The 23,911-nt window shown below is 41.8% G+C and overlaps 1 protein-coding gene across 2 annotated transcripts in view; it reads left to right on the forward strand.

Annotated features, from left to right (window-relative positions):
- Positions 1-23,911, forward strand: part of tshz1 (teashirt zinc finger homeobox 1) — a 236,982-nt gene that overhangs the window by 119,983 nt on the left and 93,088 nt on the right. Inside the window, exon 3 of one of the 2 annotated variants that reach the window (XM_048595576.1) lies at positions 15,230-15,315. The exons of the other annotated variant lie outside the window; for it this stretch is intronic. The gene's annotated coding sequence lies outside the window, so the exon portion shown is untranslated. Of the gene's footprint in view, positions 1-15,229; positions 15,316-23,911 lie in introns of those variants that run through there. 2 annotated transcript variants of the gene reach the window in all.

The raw sequence follows: 23,911 nt of genomic DNA on the forward strand, positions 1-23,911 counted from the left end.
ATTCAAAATGTAGCCAGGCAGGCTGATCATCAATCTGCTAATCCTTTCAACTGATCAAAGGCAGTAAGAGCAGGAGTTATTCCTGGTCAACCATGTGATGGAAAGAACATTGGAGTCTCTCCAATCAGTATCTATAGCTCCAGACTATAGCAGGAATATAGAAGTGCATGTTGCCATAACAACATGAACTCCTTGAGTGATCAGTAATACACCATCATAGCTACAAGCTGTTGTTGTTCTCGGACATTTTCAAAGAGGGAAGAACAGTAGCATTGATAAAAGCGCTTCTATGATTGCTGAGCTAGGGTTTGTTTACAGCAAGGTTTTGGAGTTTTAGTTTCAATTCACAGGGACTCTGGGGAAATTTTGGCGAATTTGGGAAGTTGAACTAATGCTGCAATGGGGCAGGTTCCCTCCGAGTGATCCAACATTGACCTTCTCCTCTCAAGCTGGAGCAGAAACAAATAGGAGTGAGATTCAATAGACCAGTTTAAAAACAACCAAGTAGAAAATGGAAATTTAAAATAATAAAAGAAAATCAAGCCTATTTCCCCTGTAGTTTTAAATCAATGATCAATAGAATATTGTTGCATGATTCAGTAGTAGTTATGACTCAAACTAGCCAGCCCAGGGATAGTAGTGAAATTTTCAGTCTGTACGACACATGTAATGGCAGGTACTGTTATGTCCAAACCAGCAGCAACAGCACAGATGAGACTTGGGGGCATATAAAACTTTTATTGGTTCTATAACAGCTTCACCAGAAATAAACATAAATCTGATTCATAAAAAGTCTAAGTGCTGGGAGTGGAAGAGCATTTTAGTGCTAAATGAGCTGATATGCAAATCAGTCTCAGTCCCCACTTTGCAATCTGGGTCATGTGTCTCACTTCTTTTTCACTCCTTTAACATTTCATGATCCTGTTGTATGTATTGAATAGTTGGGTCATGAAGCCAACTGTTATTTTGGTTTTTTGCTTCTATGGATTGCCCCACACTGAGGACTACTTTCCTTTTCATGGCCTGGTCCAAACTCTTTAGTCTAAAATTAGCATGGCAGTAGGCCAAATGTGCTTTGTTGTGTCAACTTTTGTTCAGTTGGTCACACCCTTGAGTTTGCATCTGGTGTTGTGCCTCCAAGCTTAATTCCAGATACTTGAGTGCATAGTCCAGGCTGATAGTCCCATTGCCAGTGCTGCCAGAGTGTTGTACTGTCAGAGGTGCTATCATTTGGGTGAGGCAAAAAGGCAGAGGTCTTATCCCTGATGAGGTGTGAAAGACTGCCCTCTCGGGTAGGTGCAAGAAATCCCACGGTGCCATTTTGAAGACAAGCTGGAGCATTCTGTCTGGGATTCTGGCCAACATTTTCCCCTTAACCAGAGATATCAAACATAGACTATCTAATAATTTATGTTTTAGCCATTTGTGGGAACTTACTGAGAATGAGGGTGGCCACACTTCAAAAGGTAAGGCTTTTTGGGATGCCCTGAGGTCATGACAAGCACTATAGAAATGCAAGTTTCTTTACTGTTACCGACAGGCAGCTTATAATATATTATTAGTATATGATATGGATTACCAAATGTTGCTGACTGTTCTAATACACAATGCTATGTTTTGATGTTATCTACAGCTTAACATAAAATGTTTAAATGTACTGAAAATCACTTAGGATTTATAGATCTTGACCACCTTAAAAGTGCATGAGGTGGTATTTTCTTTGAATATAATGCCTGTGGCCATTAGACTATATTGAATTATGTTTACTTACTTGGAACCATATACTTAGTTGATAGGTTTTTATGGAAGATCTATAATAACACCCATATCATTAATAAGCTTCAAATTCCCAGGCAATTTCTGATCTATGTGACATTCACACTCCTTCAGGGTCAAACAACATCTTGCAGCCTTCATAAAATGATTAAATATTTTAACCAGATCATGCTTATACATCCATTGTCCCATGAGACTGATACTGTTATCGTTTTTGTCAGTGAGAGTTTCCATCTGCATTTGTCATTCCCGCTTGCATTTATGAATTATCAATCAGCATGTCAAAATTCAAAATAACTGATGTTCTTTGGGTAGTTCTTGCATGGTCTATCTGGAGCTTTTAATCAATGGTGATTTTTATATTCGCAAGTCTCACATATAAATCTTGGCTCTCACTGGCCATATTTTGTAGCTTGCACAAAAGGTCTGACAGAAACACTGGTTACGTTGTCAACACCCTACCACTGGGCTAAGTAAGTAGCATAGGCATTTGAGGGAGATTTTGGTGAATTCTCACAGAGGCAAGTAAAGATTCCAGCAATGACAGCTACAAGAAGAAATCCATCCTGCATGGTTAAATCAGCTCACTGTAATCTGATCTGTCACCTTACATTATGGATATTTATGGAGCGATTCCGATGGGTGGAAGACTGTAAAGAAACAAATTGTAGAGCTTGGCTATGCAACAGCAAACCTCAACTTTTGTTCTTAGATCAAATTAGTACAGTACCAGAACTGATCATCTAGAAGCACTGCTGAGAACTGGATGAATTCTAAAACTAGACCTGTGAGGGCAATGAATGTTTTGATGTACTATTTTGGAATGAACGCTGTGCTTTCTTTTTGAAGTTGGGGTTGTAAGATTTTGCTCCCCTGAGCAAAAAGAAAGCCTAACAATTGAACCATTCTCTAGCACAGACAGGAAAATATGGAATGAAAAATATAAATTGCTAAAAATTCTCAGCACATCACACAGCATGTGGAGAGATTGGAGTTAGCATTTCAGGTCAATGGCCTTTCCTCGGAACTGGGAAAAGTGAGAAATGTAACAGGTTTTAGCAAATGAAGAGTGGCAAGCTGGAGGGAAGAAAATGGGAAGATCTATGATTGCATGGAACACAGGAGATGGGCAGATCAGGCAGCACAGTGGCTCAGTGGTTAGCACCACTGCCTCACAGCCCCAGGGACTGGGGTTCGATTCCACCCTCAGGCAACTGTGTAGAGTTTGCACATTCTCCCTGGATCTGTTTGGGTTTCCTCTGGGTGCTTGAGTTTCCTCCCACAGTCCAAAGATGTTTGGCCATGGGAAATGCTGGGTTACAGGGATAGGAAAGGGGTTGGGTGTGGGTGGGATGCTCTTCGGAGGATCGGTGTGGACTCGATGGGCCTAATGGTCTGCTTCCACACTGTAGGCATTCTAAGATTAACTGACAAAAGATTGGATGTTGCTGGACGAAAAGGAATGATGATGGGACAAGTAAAGAAACAGACACAGAGAATGCTCCAGAAACTCAACAGGTCTGGCAGCATGTATGAAGGGAAAAACAGATTTAACATGTAGAGTCCAGTATGGATCTTTTTCAGAACTCTCTCCACAGCTGTGGCTAGACCTGCTGATTTTAAAGGTGAGAAAGGAATGCAAAAATAAAGATACAAGAGCTACAACGAGAAAGGACACAAAATGGGGGCAGAGATTGCAGTGTGAAATTTTTGAACTCATTGTTGTGTCCAGAAAGCTGTAACATGCCTGATCAAAAAATAAGATGCTGTTCATCATGTTTATGTTCACCATGCTTGGTTTTCATTTCACCTGACCTGCTGATTATTAGCAGTATTTTCTGCTTTTATTTCAGAATTCCAGCAACTGCAGTATTTAACTTTTGAAGGACATTATGGTGCACAGGAAGAGGCCATTTGTCCAATATGCTCATGCTGTCTCTTCAAAAGAACATTCTCGTTAATCTCTCCTCCTATTTCCATACAAATTTTTCCCTTTTGGAAGTTGCTGTTTCCATCATCTGTCAAGGAAGTTAGTCCAGTTAATCAGAACTGGCTTCATTATAAAAAATTCGTCTTATGTCCACCCTGGTATTTTTGCCCACATCAGCCTATGGTTACCAACCCTCCTGCCATTGGAAACTGTTTCTCCTTATCCAACTAAACTTCGAAGATCTTATGCCGCAGTGGTTAGTGTTCCCTATCTTTAAGTTAGAAGATCCAGACTCAAGTCCCTAGAAGGTGCATTCCTAATTCCTACGGATCGAATAGCAATCTGACAATCCTTCCAACACATGCCAGTGAAAGCTGGTAAAAGAAGGAGAATTTCCTGGTCAACCCCATGTTGGAAAGAAATTTGGAACCTCTACCATCACTGCTCATAGCTCCAGACTACAACATGCATATCAAAGTGCATGTTGCCACAGCAACATGGACTCTCTGAGTGAAATTAATGCACCACTGCCACACCCCCATAATGATGAGATGAGACACAATATCTAAACATTGGAAATTACTATCCAGCTATTTTAATAACCCCTTAAAGGTCATGTAACATATCTTTTAAACAAATGTTATAAATCCATCTAATTAAAGCACTATGATGAATATTAAGAAGTGAATTTTCTCAGTGATAGGTTGTTAATAATCAGAGCTATTGATAAGCACAAGATATCAGGATAATGTAAGAAATGCTAATTACATCTTTGGTAAGATAATGGCCCTGTTTGTCAGAGGTTATGTAATGAATTTAAGATTTCACCAATCTGTTCAGTGATTCTGGACTGAAAATTCTAGTTTTTTAAACATTATTTTCAATACTTGGTTGATAACTAGGTTATAACCACAGTTATGGCTGAGGAAGTCTTGTATGAAGTGTACACAGTTGTAATGTTGAAAACATGGTAGCCAATTTACACACAGCAAGCTCCCAAAAACAACACTGTGAAGGTGACCAGATAATCAGTTTTTTAGGGATGTTGATTTAGAAATAAATATTAGCCTGGTCTCTGGGCATGATCCCCCTGCATCTCTTTAAAAAGAGTGCTGTGGGGTTTTTGACATTGACCTGAGAGCATTGAAAATGCTTCAGTTTAAGGTCACATGCAGAAGACAACATCTCAAACAGTGTCATCTGAGATTTTCTTGTGAACAAATCTTTGGAGTGGAACTGGAACCCATAGCCCTCTGACTCAGAGGCAAAGATGTTACCAACTGAGACACCATGGCTGGCAAAAGGAAAATGTTAACAAGGCCCCAAAGGCTCCAGTTTAGATATTCTATGGACAAAATTTAATATCACCCTCCGTAGTGAGTTTTGCATCGCAAGGGGTAATGCAAACATGGTGGAGGGTGGAAAGCTTGTTGATCCCCTTAAGCAGGCAATTAAAGCCCACATAAGGGCCTCATTCCACCACTATCGATATTTGTTATAAATACAGACAGGGACTTGCCATGTAGGACAGCCAAGAATTAAACTCTGTCAGGATTTCTTGTTGGCTTCCATTGAGGAGAGGCTTCCTTGTTCAAAGGCACTTCAGTGTCTGCTTGAGGGATTTGCCCTCAGGAAAAGGGAAAATGCCAAGAATTAACCCCTAAGGGCTTTGGTGGCATGGCTCTAGTGCCCCTATCTCTGGGCCAGAAGGCCTCATTTCAAGTCACACTCGCTCCAGAGGTGTGTTATACCATACCTGACCAAATTGATCAAAAAGAGCCAACCTCTGCCCTTGCTGCCAACACCACCCTGCTCTTCCTGGACTCTACCCTAAAAAACCCATCCTACCATCACTCCCCTGTGCCTGGATCCATTGGTGATCTTCAGCCTCTGATGCTTGTGGAGTGGCTGCGTAATAATGAGGTGTCAGTCTCTGATTGGCCAAAAGCTCTTGAATGATGGGACTTCTGCACCAGGGAACTTGATTATGGGGAAGGTGAGTTGTTGACCAGTTAAGTGTTTCATTGGCACTCAATCCAATTGGCCATCCAGAAAAGAAACAATGTTAGATTTGTTCCACTCTCCAGCCAGTTTGTGGGCACATGCTGCCTCAGTTAAATACCACTTGATTCTTGTTCCTTTATTAAATGCCAACAGGGGTAAATGTTCCATATTCATCTTTATTTTACAACTTCCAAAGTCCAAATTCATTGCTGTGCGATTTTTGAAAAAAGTTGTCTTGCTAATTTGCTACTTCAGAAGTGTAATCTTTTATGTATAATCAATTAAGATGCATTTATTGAATAATTTTGTCAACATTAGAACAGTTATTTCGCCTTGTGATCTGAACACAACCAGACAACACAATCTAAGCACTTTTAAAATTTACCTGGAGTTCATTTAAAGCTTCAGGAATTGCAAACAATGTCACTCATGCAATCAGATCATTGAAATGTTAATAGAGAGTACTGATGCTAATTCAATCTGTCTTCCAACCGTGCCAGAATTCTCCTGATATTTAATTTTCTCTCAGAGTACTCTGGTTAATGTGTCTAAAGAAAATTCTTGTTTGTTCTAAGTTAATGTACTTACTATTGGCACAGTGGCACAGGGGCAGCATGGTGGAACAGCGGTTAGCACTGCTGTCTCACAGCACTAGGGACCCAGGTTTGATTCCAGCATTGGGTGACTGGCTGTGTGGAGTTTGCACATTCTCACCATGTCTGTGTTATTTTCTGTCAGGAGCTCTGGTTTTCTCCAAAGTCCAAAGATGTGCAGGTTAGGTGGATTGGCCGTGGGAAATTACCCCTTATGTCCAGAGATGTGTAAACACAGGGTTAAGGGGATAGGGTGGGGATGGGTTTGGGTGCACTTTGGAGAGTCAGTGTGGACCTGATGGGCTAAATGGTCTCTATCTGCGCTATAGGGACTCTACAGTTCTATGCTGACCCGAAAGTAGGTGGTTGTCACCCACCAGCGCCCTTATACATTGCTGCAAGAGTTCTTCAAGGAAGAACCCTCCGTCAAATTACCTTGAGCTGTGTCATTGCTTCTTGATCATGAAGCTAGAAGTGGAGCTGTTAGTTGGTGATATTAGTGTTCAAATTCAAGTGTGTGTAGTGTTAGTCTCATAGCTAGTATGTCATTTGCCTTTATCAGACATGCTTAAAGTAACATAAGTGTAACACAGCATGTGACCATAGAGTGCTCTCAACCTCCATCTTACTGGGCCACTTGCAGCAGAACACACTGAGAGAAGTGTGCAACAGGTTGTAACCAAATTGTTCATACTAATGCAGACACGGCATTGCCTTTATTTGTAATATATAAACATGCAGGTACCAGGACCTGCATTAAAAGTCTATTGAATCTTTCAATATTATGTTATCCACATCTGGTATTTAGTTTATGGAAACTTGCCTAACAAAAATCCATCAATCATAGATTTGAAATTTTCTATGAACACCCAGTCCGAACAGTTTATTCTGGGGAAGGTTCTATCCCCTTGTTTTGGACATGTCCTCCCCCCCACAACATGGAAATAGTCTCCATCTACGAGATAAACTCTTTCAATCATCTTAAGTGCCTTTCTCAGTCTCAACGTTTAATGTCTGCACCCTCCTGTATAATATAGCTATCCCTCATTTGATTTCATGTTAATATTCAGTTATATCTGAGCATCAATGCACTCTAACTCACAACAAGCATCTCTTGCCATATGTTGCATTACATGGTGTCATAGAGAAAAAAATTGCATTTGCATTGCATTTTCAGATGGTACAGCTTTCGCAGAACCTTCTGTCTATATCACATCTTAAACAACACCCTATTTTATCATCTAGGATGCAAAAAGAAAATTGGTGTTTTTAATGGAATTTAAAACAGAAAGTAGCTGTCTGCTGATTAAGGGGCTTGCAAGTCAGGAAAATGCTGTACTAATCTAGAATATGTTTTGCTCACAAAACAGCTGTCCCCTTGTTCTTCAACAGATTTGTTTGACTTAGACTTGCAATGTAGGAGCAGCCATAAGTCTCTCCATTCAAATATGGCACCTCCTGTACAGACTAATAGATAACCAGGAGAGACGGAATCCGTCTGGAATCTGAGCGATGCAGGCTACAGCGAGTTAAATGCCAGAATTGGGTGAGAAGTCCAGTGAGGTGCATCTCGATATGAAATCATCTTGCCCCATCTTCCACGCTTTTCATAAGCAATGTGCTGATATCTTTACCATGCAGCAGCAGTTTCCAATTGTTAGCGATCAATGCTTGTTAACGTTGTTTTTGACAGCCCAACTTGTGTCATTAATATTATAGTTGCAACCTTATGAAACTCACCAACAAACTGGACATTGGGAAAACCTGACATGGAAACTGAATGGGTACTTGGCAGGTTGAGCTCAGTGCTTGCTCCAAAAGACCTCCATGTTGTACACCAGGCATTAGCATCTCAGATCGATCTCCATAAGCACTGGCCGCACACATCCCATGTCCATGGATTGTGCACTTAGAGACAGACACCCAGCACATGGGCTGGACCAGACTGCATCTCTGGGCTCTTCACTTGCTGTCATTGCACTCAGTCACTACCTAGTTGTGTGCAGCATCCCTCCCTTGCATTTCCTTGCCTCACCTTGTTGCGTGTTATCCCCCTCATCCAGAGATACCAGGCTCACGGTCATACTGTTTTATCTTGCCATTTAACAGACATGAAGCATGACACAGTCGTTAGCAGGCCTCAGTCTAGTCAAGGGATCTAGCCCTTTGTTTAGGGGATCTCAGCACAGTAAGTCACAGGCAGCCTGTGATATCAGCCCAGGGGCTTGGACACAGCCAGTCAGCCACATGGAGTGGTCAGAGTCAGGATCTTCTCATAAGGGGTGAGGAGCCAAATGACCAGCCCACCACCAACTTGACTCTGTTATGGTCTATCTTCCTCCTGGAATGAGAGACAGGCATGTATTGCAGAAGATGAAAATGAGTGGCACAGCTGCTACTTTTGGTATGGATGGGAGGTGTCTTGAGCAATTGAGTAGACAGTGCAGAGTGATGGTGGTATCACAGTTTGGGGTGAGTGAGGGCAGCCAATAGTGGGAGTGGTAGGGCCTTGGTGGGGAGGTAGGTACAGTAGCTGTGATTGAGTGTGAAGCATCGGAGAGATGTTTGTGGCACTTAAGTTGGCAGAATGAAGAAGGACATTAATCTTCTTTCTAGAGTACTAGGCATTTCTCCACATGGATGAGACTGCACTGACCTGGATGACAACCTCAGACCCAGCTGGTGTCATGGCCTGCACTGCTGGTCTGAGGTGGTGGGGAAGAGGAAGTCCCATTGTGCGACATTGCATCCAGCAGGAGCTCCATATTCCTGCCCACAAAGCAGGGCACCAATTTCCCCCTGTCTGCCGTATCTGGGAAAAATGCCAAGACCCATGCAGGGCAGTTCTGGACTGGCAGTGTTTGTCTGGGTGCACCACGGACTTTGAAAGATGGTACCTGCACCAAGATGACAGTCAATTCCAGGATATCCAGAGAGTAGACTTGTTCCGGGAACATCATGTGGTAAGTTGAGGATAGAATTGTACACAAAGAATCACCAAAAATGTGGTAATGGCAAATAATACATTTGGTAAGATTTGGTGAGAAAACTTACTTGGCCTCATGGGAATATCCCTCTAACAAATTCAATGCAACTTGCTCTTATCCAGAACTACCTATTGTTCAACCCATAAACTTCAAATGCAGAACATAAGTGGATATAATGGGCTGAATGGCCACATTTGTGCTGGATGCTTCTATGGGATGCATTTTACAGGAAATATATTCCCTGCCCCCACGGACACAAAAGTTGCTCTTGCCCCTACAACTCAGAATCCATGCGTGGCAGGGAAGCCAATGGATCCACACACCAATTGGACCATCTGAGTGGCTATGCAGTTGCGCAGCTTAGAGGGAACATTGTTTGTGAAGCCAATAACTACCAGCTTGTGGTTGGATTACTTATTGCCACCATCACCTTTCCTTCTCTGGATCCAAGTCTCTACTTGATTGACTAATTGATTTATTGCTGCCACATGAACTGAGATACAGTGAAAAATGTTGTTTTGCATGCTATACAGGCAGATCATACCATAGAAAGTGCATCACAGGACTCTGTTCTGCTGGTTTACAGTGGTAGAGATAAAGGACTAAGCAGTCGAATAAGGAGACGTAATTTATTGCACGATAACAATCAGGTACAAGTTACATCATTAAGTCAGGCATTGTAACAAAGATTGCTGGTCTGTCCTTTTGAGATCCTGTGAAGTTCCACTTTTCCCTGCTCAGGTTCTTATGACAGCCTCCAGCACTTTGTAGTCTCCATCATTCAGAACTATTATTTTAGCCAACAATTGAGGCCGTTATTGAGGCTACGCATTTTATTTTGCCAGTCCCCTCCATCGATTCCTACTGCCTTCAAATAATCCAATGGGGTGAGGGTTAGGGGTCATTATGTCCAACATAATAATTCTTTAGATTTGATCTGATTAGGTTACCTCCACAGACCTGGCCGTAGCTCACCCTCAGTTAACATTTTGAGATTCTGGTTGGGGAACCATATTCAAATGGAGTTCTTTTTTTGGGCACACAGGAAACGTAGGGCACATTTTCAAAGGAATTTCAGGGACAAAGGTATTTTATTTACCAAGGACCTGACTAGGCTACGCCAAAGAAATTAGTAAATATTCTATATAATTATTTTCATGCCAATTTCAGTGATTTTAAATCAGATTTAGAATTATTGTCACATGTGTATAAAAATTCAGCGAAAAGTGTTTTTTTGCATGTTATATGCAAAGTGTCACCATGCTCCGGTACCATCTTGAAACACTGACAATATTGCAAGATTTTACTGCAATAGAGTTCATCTTTCTTTCTTCTTCTTGTTCCTCCTCCACTCCTCCTCCAGCTGCTGCTCGCCATTGACCGAAGTCTCTGAAATGGGCTCCAGGGTCTCTGTAAAGGGGTTTTGGAGCCTCGGTTATGGGCCTGCACCACTGCCACTCCTGTGACCGGCCTGTCCAAGCTGGAGCCACGGGCCTGGGGATGTGTGAGTTCCCTCTCTCCTGCTTCCCATCTGATGTTCCGCTGGACACTGCCACTGATCATTGGTTATTGGGGGCTTCTGCCATCCCTTTCGCCAATGCTTCCGCTCCTTCAGGCGTCCAGGCCTAGTTGTGGACCATCAATTTAGCCTGCGAGTCTGGGCTGGGAGAGTCAGCCTGGGACCTGCTCCTCACTTGCAGGGAGACTCTGGGCTGGGTGGAGCTGCGTGCAGCTTGCTCTGGCATTGCTTCCGCTGCTGCTGGAGGCCTCCTCATTCACCTGCCATTCTCCAGGCTTTAAGAGAAAAGTATACAAAGAAAAAAGAAAAAATGTAAAAAGTAGAAAGGGGAAAGAAATGTAGATGGGAGCAGTCAAGCCCTGGGCTGAGCCCTACTACTCTGCCACTATCTTTAAATTATGATTGTTCTCTTACTAATGGAGAATTTTACATGTTTATTAAAAATGCTCATCTTTGCTGATAGACCATTTTTCAGGTGTAGTTGCTATACACAGTTACTGCCAATAAACATATCAAGGAATACTTTTTAATTGAAAGAATAAGAATTGAAATGATTGTATTCTATCATGCTGCCCAATTGTGCTCATTTATGGAGGATATTAACTTTCATCATTGTTCAAATAAATTTTTGGAGAAATTTGAAACCTAATTGAACCAGCACAATTTCAAGAACAAAAACAAAGTTGTTGGAAAAGCTCAGCAGGTCTGGCAGCATCTGTGGAGGAGAAAACAGAGTTAACGTTTCGGGTCTGGTGACCCTTCCTCAGCACAATTTCAAATTTATTTCAGGAACGATTTCCCAGTTGTTCCCAGACTAGTTTCTCTACTGTAGAATGTTCAGCTGCTCACTCACTGTAGTATAGTTGAGAAATCTAAGGCATCTCCAAGACCGACCGAGTAAATGGAGTTTATGCTGTTTCTCAAAGGGTTTCCCTAACACTATTCCCCACACTCTCTGGTCCCAGCTCCCACCCCCGGCACCCCGTGTAACTTAAATCCCACGCTGTCTAATTTGAGCACGACAGAAATCATCAGTATCCTGGAGGCTACCACTGACCAGTTTCTGAATTGGGCTAGCCATATAAATACTATGGCTACAAGAACAGGTCAGAGGCTAGGAATTAATTCCTGACTCCCCAAAACTTTCCAACATCTACAAAGCATAAGTCAGGAGTGTGATGGAATATTCCCTACTTGCCTGGGTCAGTGCAGCTCCAACAACACTCACGAAGCTTGACACATTCCAGGACAAAGTAGCCAGTTTGATTGGCACCACATCCACAAATATTCACTCCCTCCACAGCTGGCACACAGTATCAACAATCTGTACCATTTACAAGTTTCATTGCAGAAATATATCTTCCAAACCCACAACCACTACCATCTAGAAGGTCAAAGGTGGTAGATATTTGGGAATACCACCACTGCAAGTTCCCCTCTAAGCCATTTACTGGTTCAAAACCCTGGAACTTTTTCCATAATGGCATTGTGAGTCTGCTTACAGCAAATGGACTGCAATGGTTTAAGAAGGCAGCTCAACCCCATCTTCTCAAGTTGAGCAACAGGGGATGGACAGTGCTGGCCCAGCCAGCAATGCCCACATTGCATGAATGCATAAAAGAATATCATTTCTATCAGTGACTCTCTGATTACATATACCACAATAACTTTCATTTATAATTCACAGCCAGCATTGTAAAACATTCCTTGATGCTTCACAGAGGCAAATGTCAGAAAATGTATTGCGGTGAACCACGTAAGGAGATTTTTGGGCAGCTGATCAAATGAGGTGGGTTTGTAGGAGAATCTTTAATAGTGGCAAGAGTGGTACAAAGGTTTAGGTAGAGAAATGCAGAACTTAGGGCCTTGAGAGCTGAATATGGGAAGGCCTGCCTTAAATAGCTAATTTAACACAAATATATTTGAGCCGCTAAACAATAACATGCAATTATATAGTACCTTAGTGCACAATTCCCCAGAAGCTTCACAACAATGAATATAAGGCAAAATTTGACACAGAACCACATAAAGCAATATTAGGACAGCTAACTAAAGTGGTAGGTTTTTAAACAGCATCTTGAAGAACTTAGAAGAGATGGAGAGGTTTAAGCAGGGAATTCTGAGTTCTGGGCACAGGCAGCTGAAAGCTAGGCCACCAATATGAATTCTAAATAGGGTAGGCTCTCAAAAACGCAGAAAGCTAGCACACAGTGCAGCAGGTGATCAGGAAGGCTAATAGAATATCCACCCATAATTCAAGGAGGTTGAATTATTTGAGTAGGAAAGTCTTACTGCAACTGTACAAGGTGCTGATGAGACCACATCTGGAGTACTGCGAGCAGTTTTGGTTCCCTTATCCAAGAAAAGATTTGATTCCATTGGAGGCAATTCAGAGAAAGTTCACTAGGATGATCCTCAGTATGGAGGGATTGTCTTGTGAGCAAAGATTATACAGGCTGGAACTCTGGAGTGTAGAAGAATGAGAGATGTTCTCTTTGAAACTGAGAGGATGTTTCCCCTCAAGGGAGAGTCTAGGACCAGAGGGTATAGTCTCAGAATAAAGATGTGCAATTTAAGACGTAGATGAGAAGGAATTTCTTCTCTCAGATGGTTGAGTGCCTTTGTAACTCCTTGCCACAGAGAACTGTGGGGCAACCTGCTTGTGTATATTTAAGTCAGAGACAGATAGATTCTTGATCAGTGGGGGAATCAAGGGTTATGGGAAAATGCAGAAAAGTGGACATGAGGAATATTGGATCTGCTATGATCCTATTCAATGTCACAGCAGGCTTAAGGAACCAAGCAGCCTACTCCTATCCCTATTTCTCTCAGCCTTATGTGAAGCATGGGGCCAGATTTTACTGACACGCTTGAGGCAATGGTGTGGTAAAATTGCAGCTGACTGTGTCAAATTGGTTTCCTGGCCATGTCCTGTTATCAGGGAATTTTACCAGTGGTAGCAATGGGATTGGACAGACTACCCATCCCGAGATAGCTTGCCAGGCTGTCAGCATTTTGCTATTGCCAATCGTGGAGCTACTAACATTAGGAATGTACAAAAGGCCAGAATTGAGGTAGAGCAGTTATCTCAGAGGGTTGCAAGATTAGAGGAGGCTACAGAAATAGGGAGGGGAGAGGTCATGGAGATGTTTGAGTTAAAGATGTGGGCAGTTGATAGAATCTCCTAGGGAAGAAGATGTAAAGCTCAGAAAGAGGTGACTAGGTATTAAATGAAGATGCCGCTGTGAGACGCAAAATGAGGTCCCGTTTATAAGATATGTTTCTGGTGATTGGGACTCTTACTATATTACGCAAATATTTTATTGTCTCAGTGAGAAACATATTATTGATAATGTAGGATTTTTCCCTTCCATTATGCCTTCTCATCTCATGTATAGAATAACTGAAGAAAGTGGGGCCCACTACACGATATTCAAACGTATTTAGCAGCAGAGATAAACCTCTCTCCAGCTGATGACCGAGCTTTTCCATTTTGATGTTGTTATGGCGACAAGTGTCTTAGGCAGCGCCATATCCACCAAGGCCCCGGTGTAAGTTATGTCACGTGATCACCAGTTTCTCAGCTCATTATCTATGCAGGTGAGGTGTTGTTTGAGTTAGTCACTGAATCACACATGACAAGCAAGCCAGAAATTCTTGCCACTGGCAGACTTTCCGAGGTCAAAGGTACTGTATCCAAATTTAGAGGTCAGCTGGACACTGCTTCTAACATCACAGTAACCAGTGGGTGGCTATCTCTTGCCCCCAATCCTCAACTGAATGCCAGAGGTGCCTGCCAAGGAGAGAAAATTAACCTCAGGTTTGCTGATGCAGTGTTACATATACTGCTGGATACAGTCACTGAGAGAAGATCCATCTTGTCCCTTTGGCCCACCCAGCTTGCGAGCAGATCACAGCACACGTCAGTGCCACTGAGTCTAGCTCTGCCACTGCACGGTTGCATGCACAATGCACTCAAAGGCTCACACCCACCTCATCCTCTCAAACAGCTCACCTTTCCTACACATTGCACTTCCCACTCACTCTCTGGGGACAGCTCACCACTTGACATGGTTTTTATCCATCCTCACAAAGTGGTCCCGAACCCATTCCCATTACAGCCAATCCTTTCCTCTATCTCATTGTGTGCCAGCTTCGATTGTAATCATGCAGAGAATGCCAAGACTAGCCGGGGCTGAAGAGGAGGTTAGTGCCTAATGTCAAGACCCTCACCATCTTTGAGGAAAGGGTTGTTGGGCTGACCAGGGAAAATTGGGACCATTCCTGTGGTGAAAGGGAGGCACCAATAGGCCAGCAATATTGTGCTCTACTCTTCTTTGATGAGCACAAACACAGACATATGCTCTGCATAAGCTATTCTGCATCTTCACTGAACAAGGCTTTCCTTTCTGTCCTGCAGGAACTAGCAGTACCCCAGCAGTAGTCCCACCTCTGAGGAGGAAGACAGTGAACCCTCAGAGGATGCTGCACCAGGGTGTTCACCTGCACTCTCCACTACTAGGAGCACTGGAGCTACATTCGATTTGGAGTTACAGTCTGGTGAACATATCACTGACATGTCCACAGTTGATGGAAGAAAGAATGTCTGAGGTCCCTGGCACTCAAAGGACAGCCAGAGACCATGGACCTAATCAGCCCCAGACAGATGTGCCTCTTTACTTGGCCATAGGTAACATGATCAACCTGCAGAGAGAAGGAAGGAAACACAGGAGTCTGTTCACATTCTCATTGTTGGGATGGCTCTGGTATGTAGATGTTTGCCTACCTCTAAGAAAAGGTTGGAAGCTGTCTTCGATACGCAGGGCCTGCAGAACGCTCAGTGGCTACCTGACTTAATTCCTTCACTGTCATTGTGGATACTCAGCATCAATGATCAGATAAGAGGAAAATAAAGCACTTCAACTACTCCAGGTGCTCCTTTTTCTCAATGGGGTGGGCTGGTAGCACCAGGCATGAAAGGGGAGGAGTACTGATAACAGGCACCTTGTTCCCTAGACCATCTCGATGTGTCCAGCTCCTCCACCTCCCCTCTTCCAGTGAGACCATTGTCTTCAGCAGCTGATGAGGTTCATAGGACCACCATCCCCTACAAATCCCTCCGCAAGTTACTCACCATTCAGACTTGGAAATATTTCACTGTTCCTTCAGTGTTGCTGGGTCAAAATTCTGGAATTCAAGAAGGCAGCTCACCACCACTTCCTCAAGGACAACTAGGGGTGGGCAATAAATGCTGACCCAGCCAACAATGCCCTGATCCTATGAATGAATGAAAAAAGGCTACAGGACATTTTCAGTCAGACAAGTCTCTCTAAACCCAGACCCATATCTTCAAAACACCACAGCGTACTAGCCAGCTGCAGATGTTGGGCATTTACCTAGACGCAGACGGAGAGAAAGGGAAAAAAATCCTTCTAAAGGGCATGTCAGTAGCATAGGTGTACAGTCACTGTTGTAGTTTTGATTTTACCAACAGGACGTGCGAAGGTTCTGCAGTGTGAGATGTGGAGCAGCTTCCACTGTTGACAGCATGTGCCGTGTTTCAATCACACACCCAGGAACCTGCCACATAATCAGCAAACTGAGTGACTAGAAGTCACCTCATCTGAAGGGATTGTAGTCAAGGTGCTACAGGTGAAACTCAGGAACACTGACAATAACAATAAGGTCTCTGAGAGGAACCAAGGTTAGAATGTCCATTTGTTGGACTCCACTCACACATATCTTATGGAAGTGATGGTGGAATCAGTGATGTTTCTACAGGAAAGCTCTGTCCTTTTTCTGTGGTTCTCAAAGCCACACTATAACATCAAAGTTAAAGTTTGTGAAGTAGGCAATGGCCAAATCACATATTGATTTACCATAAGTATGGAGCCAAATGGAGAGAACAGATTCACACTTTGTAGCCTATAGTACTTGTAGTATTGTTAGTGAGGATGCTCAGACAATGCAAATGTACAGTCAAGGCTCATTGCATTCTGGAGCACTGCACAGATAGTGAGTGTGTCAATGCACAGAAGAAGCAGTTTCAGGATGTGGGATAACTTCAGTTGTATTGACTAGGGAGTGAACTCCCTGAGTGATTGATATGACTTTGGCACGAGGACCATATTAGAGCAAACATTCAGGTACACGAGGTAGTGTAAGTACTCACTGTCTCACAGCTACTTCAGTGCTGTTTGTTGTACCAAGGCAAGGCTACATGAAGACTTGTGCTTTCGCAGCGGTGAGAAGATCAGAACTCCATTTGAAAGAAAAGTCAACTTTTCTTGCTTCTAGCTAAATCAAATACAAAAACTACTCCATTCTTGAGGAATATACATAAAGCAAGGCAAAGATCTGACAGCCAGATGTGCAAATCAGAACACAACAAACAGGAAACATCTCTGCCCAGCTCAGACATCCTGGAAGCGGGTGACTATAAGGTTGTCTCTGACCTCTCTGGATCAGGAGACCATTGCCCTCTGTTCATTACATTGATGGTCTTCCCTGCACCATCTCACAAGTCCTCACCCTCATAATCCTCCTCAAGAGGATCCTTGTCCCTCTAGCATCTTCTCCTCTGCCAACACATCCCTGTTTAGTGACTAGGATTATTGAGGGTGCAGCAAGCTGCTATGAGGTGGGACACTATCAGTGGTAGCCCGCACACCACTGCCTAACTAGTCAAGCCATCAGAAATTTATCATCAATGGCCCTGGTCAAAGCATGGGCCAGTGTTGTGTTTCTCCTTGACAACAATCTGAGGATTTCTTTGAGATCTCATCAGCCAGTAGGGGATAGCCCTTGTCTCCCAGCAACCAGCCTTGTATGGGCTGAAGGCCTTTGAAAATGGCTGACACCTATGAGTGGTCCAGGATGTACGCATTATGGCAGCTTCCTGGATATCTGTTGCAGACCTGCAGAATCTGGTTATTGTGGTTACAAGTGATTTGAAGATGAGGAAGTGGAATCCTTTTCTGTTGTTGAAGACAGTGGTTCACGATGGGGAACTCTGATTGCTACATGTTTGCAATTAATTTCACCCTGAACCTGTGGAAGATCAGTGATGCCTAAGAATCTTATGTATTGATCGAATCACCTGACTGACCATGGCCAACTGAAGACTGAAGAGCAAAGTTACATGCTTGGTACATGCTTGGTTTATGCACTCACAATGTGAAGAGGTCCCCTCACCATATAAGGAGAGAAGAGTTCATTGCAAAAAGTTACCTCAACAGCAAAAATCTGATTTTTTTGACCTTCGCTTGATGAACTCATCGCACCTCGGGGAATGAAAAATGACACCAATAGTGAGCAATTTGCAGCAAGAGTTTTGACATTAAGATTGGAAATCTTATTACTACATGCCCTGCTAACCTTCAACATTGCATACCTGGCTCCCAATCACCAAACACACACGCACACACACCTACTTCTGTGCTTAGCCATGGAAATGCAATGTTATAAACTACTTAGAGTAATTGTGACTTAGTGGGGGATCTTACTCATTTCTGAGTCAGAACGTTGTGGGTTCAAGTCATATTGCAAAAGGATGAACACAAACTATCTAGGTTGGCACTCCATTACGGTACTGAAGGTGTGTTATAATGTTGGAGATGCTGTCTTTTAGATTAGACGTTTCACTGAAAACCCATCTGCCCACTTAGATCGACATAAAAGATCCCACAGTACCGTCTCAAAGAAGAGCATGTTATTTATTTCCCCAACCCTGCCTTGTGTCTATTTTTCAGTCAATGTCTAAACATCAAATGCTTAAGACATGAATAGACAGATTGTTATCATATTCATTGGAGCTTGCTGTGTACAAATTGACTTCCACGTGTTCTACATTACAACAAATATTACAGTTTTAAAAGGTGCTTAATGGGTTTTGAGGTGCTTTGGGATTCCCTTTGGATATGAAAGCTGCTATATGGATGGAAGTTTCAGTACCCAGAATCCCTACAATGTGAAAGCAGACCATTCAGCACCTCAAGTCCACATCGACCCTCTGAAGACCATTCTACCCAGACCCAAACCCTACCCTACTCCTGTAACCCTGCATTTAGGACTAATCCACCTAGCCTGCACATCCTGAATACTATGGGCAATTTAGCATGGTCAATCCACCTAACCTGCACATCTTTGGACTGTGGGAGGAAACTGGAGCACCTAGAGGAAACCCATGCAGACACGGGGAGAATGGGCATACTCCAGGCAGGACTTATATAAGTAATGATAGGGCCTTGGATAGTGTTGTAGAACAGAAGAACCTAGGGGTTCAGGAACATAATGCTTTGAAGTTTCCGTCTCATGTAGACAGGTTGGTTAAAAAGGCATTTAGCATGCTTGCCATCATTGCTCAGTCCTTTGAGTTTAAGGGTTGAGAAGTCCTGTTGAGGTTGTACAGGACATTGGTGAGGCTTCTTCTGGAGTACCGTGACCAATTCTGATTGTCCTGTTATAGAAAGGATATTATTAAGCTAGAGAGGGTTCAGAAGAGATTTTCCAGGATGCTGCTGGGTATGGAAGGTTTGAGTTACAAAGAAAGGCTGGATAGGCTGGGACCTTTTTCATTGGAGCATAGGAGGTTGAGAGGTGACCTTATAGAAGTTTATAAAATCTTGAGGTGTATAGTTAGGGTTAATGGTAGATGTCTTTTCCCTAGGATAGAGGATTTCAAGACTAGGGGCATATTTTTAAGGTAAGAGAGAGAGAGATCTAAAAGAGACATGAGGGGCAAATTTTTTACACAAAGGCTGGTTTGCACGTGAAATGAACTTCTAGAGGAAGTGGTGGATACAGGCACAGTTACAACATTTAAAAGACACTTAGAAAAGTACATGAATAGGAAAACTTTGGACCAGAAGTAGGCGGGAGGGACTAGTTGGACCAAGGGGTCTCTTTCCATGCTGTATGACTCTATGATTCCACACAGACAGTCACCCAAGGCTAGAATTGAACGTAGATCCCTAGTAGTATGAGGTAGCAGTGCTAACTACTGAGCTACTGTGCTGCCCTGAGATCAGATTCCTCAACATAACAGATTATTAATCTTGTGATCTTTTTGGTCTCTGTGGTTCACCAGTTCAATATCACACAGTGCAATGCTGAGCCACAAAGGGAGTTCGCAATGTTTAATTCTAAGCCAAAAATCCCTGTACAATGCGAAACTTTAAATTAACCATTTCAGACTGGCCCAAATAAATGGTTCCTGAATCACTGTTTGTTTACTATTTGTTAACTGTTTCAATAAAATATCAGGTAAACAGTTTCAAACCTGTGTTTCTTGGTTCAAATGAGGAGATTTTATCTGATTTTCCCGCTAAGAATTGCTTTTATCTGGTTTTGTCAATTTTTTTGCACCAATATATTAGGAGATAGAATAGATTTTTCACAGTTAAAAGCTATTAGATCATTACTTGAAAAAGATACTTTGCTGAAAATGAATTATTGAATTTTTAAACCAGAAGAGTTATATAATTTGGGATCCGACATCTCTGATCATTTTAGGGGCAATTTTCTATCTTTTGCAATTTTGCTGAAGGATAATACTCAGCTACAGGTACAAATGTTTTTGGGCATAGGTTTAAAGAGAAATTTTTAATTGGTCATAAAATTGTGTTAGGCGAGTGCATAACTTTCTTATATAATAGTACCATGTGATTATATTTTTGTACCTTTAACGTGGTAAAGCCTGCCTTGATAGGATAATTGAATACAAATATATCTTAGCATCCAAACAAGAACTTACATTTACATTGTTAAAATGTAAACTTACATTTACATTCTTAAGATACTTCACAGCAATGAACATCAAACAAAATTTGAGACTGAACCACATAAGGCAATATTGGGACAGGCGATCCAAAAGTTGGTAAACAAGATAGTTTTTCTAAAGTAGCATCTTAAAGGAGGAGAGAGAAGTGAGAGATGGAGAGATTTAAGGAGGGAACTCCAGAGATAAAGGCTCAGGCAGCTGAAGGCATGGCTGTCAATACAAACTCCAAATAGGCAAGGTTTTCCAGTAGACCTGTAGGGTCAAATTTTACTGGCCCACACAGAGCATGAGCAATGTTGGCAGGGGGAGGTGTGTAAAATCATGTTCCACTGTCAGGGAATTTTGTTAATGGTTTGAATGGGATTGCACGATTTGTATGGAGATCCTGTTGTGAACCATTTTACCTTTTATAGCATTTTGCATTTATATTGCATGAGAAAGGCCATTGATTGGTTAGAAAGTTGGCTCTGAATGATTAAAAGTCCCTTTTCCTTATACGGTATAAATTGTTGATCTCTTTGAAATTTGGCATTCTTGTGTCTGTCCTGATGAGTGCAAGATAAAATGCTAACACAGCATGTCTTCTTTCCTGGCAATATACAAGTCTTTTCCTTCTTTGAAAGATGGCTCCAGTGTGGATATGGATGTTTACAACAAAATAATGACGAGAGAGAAAAGCAGAAGAAATCTGACAAGGCAGAGAGGTTTTCCACAATCTGGGAAGTTTGTGGAATTAAGATACATAGACTGGCAGGTGTTTTGACCATCCAGGTCAGCTATTCACCCATCGTGAGTCTCTAGCTTGGGGGCCTCCACCTCTTCCATTTTGGCACTTTGTCACTAATGGTCTTCAGCATTAAGTAGCACAAGGCAGTCTACTTACTGAGCTGAAAGTAGGAAAATGAAACCAAACAACCAGTCTTTCTGTTCTCCATAATTCTTGACAAAAAGAAGGGGCTGCCTTCAAGGTGGGTGGTGTGTGCAATGATTGGGGAGTACCCATAAGCAGAAAATGGACATTCAGTTATAGCAGATGAACCAAATCGTGTCACTCATGGTTTAGTTAATAAATGCCCAGTTAGTTGACGGTGTAAGTTAGTGTCTGAGGAATGCTGCTTTCTGTCACCTACACACAATAGATAGGGTGAATTTGTTTTGTGAATAATAGATGAACAAAAACAAAGTCATCGAAATTCAAACAGTATATAAATCATGGTTATTGTCATCTAAATATTCAAAATAAGGGCTTTTGGAGCATTCACTGATATCTGTGTCAAGGAAATACATTACCTTCCTGAGCTTTTACATTATTAATGCATTCTGTTTCCAACCACTTAATGAATGAGAAGAAGAAATCCAGAAGGTTAAGGAGTCATTTCCAGGTTTTATTGTGAATTCTGCAATTCATTTCTATGAATGCCATAAGACAGGAAAAGTATTTTGAAGAGTTGCAGTTTACTTATTCTTATAATTGTCGCTACCCTTGCCTTAAGACTTGCCCATTTCTCACATTCACAATGGTCAAATGTAGAGGTCAAGGAACTTTTCACAAATAACATTAAAGCTGTTCAAAATGAAGAAATATGCATTTCTATGGCTCCCATCACCTTCAAACACAAAAAACACTTTACAATCAATGAAGGACTCCTGATGAAAGGTCACAAACCTGAAATGTGAACTCTCTTTCTCAAATGATGCTAGAATCACATTCACATGTGATTCACATTTCCAGCATCCTGCAGCATTTTGCTTTCATCTCAGAGTCAGTGATGGTTTCTTTTAAAGTGCAGTCACTGTGATAAGATAGGGAGCACAACAGCCAGCATTTATAATCAACAATGTAATGATAAACAGATAATCTGTTTTAATGATATGATTTTGGGGGAGGGTGTACATAATGACCAAGAGAACTTCCCTGCTCTTCTTTGTAAAAGTGACTTGCGATCTTTTGCATCCACCACAGAGGGCAAATGGGTCCTTACTTCCATATCTCATTGAAATTCATTCTAGATTTGTATGTAAAAGTCCTGAAGTAAGACTTGAGCCAATAATTTTCTGACTTACAGGCAGAAGTGACATCCACTGACCCACACCTTTTAGTATCAACATCCCTTGTGATATACTGGTGCTTTCATCACCTTTTGCTGTAGTGAGTTTAGGGACTCTACTGTGGTCACTGTAGTGCAAATTGATTATTAATGATTTTTAAAATACATAACAGTGATTAAGGTGTTACTTCTTTCAATCCTGTTTGTCCTTGATGTGCCATATTGAAATATCATTTGAAGTCTCTCTCTCTCTCAGTTTGACAGTATGACCTGCAGGAGGCATAAAGTTATTCAGGAATACTGCCTTAAGGAAAACATAATAATGAATGCTAGTTGAGATTTGAATTTGAATGTGAGGGAGAGTTTAAGTCTCAGATGTATGAATGTATAATCTGTCTTACTTCATATAATTATACAGAGTGTGCAGTACAGACACTAGACAACTGATCCATGCTAGTGCTTTTGTTTTACATGAGCCTCCTCCTACCACCTGAGCCATTCAGCATCTCTTTCCATTCCTTTCTCTGTCTGTGCTTAAATGCATCTGTGTAATTTACCTCAACCACTCTGTGTGGTTAGCGAGTGCCAATACATCACAAGCATTTGGAGCCTTAACTGTTAAAAATATAATAGGTGCCTAAATTATTTAATTTAATAGGGAAATTTAATTTATTTGCCCATTTTAATTTTTGGTCGTAGCTTTATTCTCTCTGTTTTAAATAAAAAGACAGCTCACCATACACGTTTCCTGTGAACAAATTTCCCTTCCTTATAAGCAGTTCTTCACAATGGGAAGACTTGCTGCTTCGCTGATTGAAACAAACTAGTGTTGATGGCTGATCAGCCAGCTGGAACAAAGGGCATCTCAGAAAGGATACAAGTTAATGAAAAAAATGGACCTGATTGGAAAATGTTATGCACTTCCTACAACTTGCACTGCACTTACTGTTAAAAGATTCTGCCTCCACAAGACAGGCAGATGCAATACACAGGGTGAATATTCAAGATAAAATGGAACATGCTTGACATCTATTAATCAGAGCTTTCTTGTATGAATGAAATCATTCTGTAGTAAACCCTCAAAATTGCATCCTGATTTTAAAATTATTCACATCAGCATGTGCATAAGGCAGGGTTCCTTTGCATAGAAGACTCGTACTATAAGCTGTGTTCCCATGAATTATTGTACTAATGTTAACGTTGCTGCATTTTCTTTTATCAGTAATTATCCCTTCTTGACTAAATTAAAGCCTGGGTGGAATTGGTTTGACAA

The sequence above is a fragment of the Rhincodon typus genome, chromosome 4 (assembly GCF_021869965.1).
Source record: "Rhincodon typus isolate 14 chromosome 4, sRhiTyp1.1, whole genome shotgun sequence".
Taxonomy (NCBI): domain Eukaryota; kingdom Metazoa; phylum Chordata; class Chondrichthyes; order Orectolobiformes; family Rhincodontidae; genus Rhincodon; species Rhincodon typus.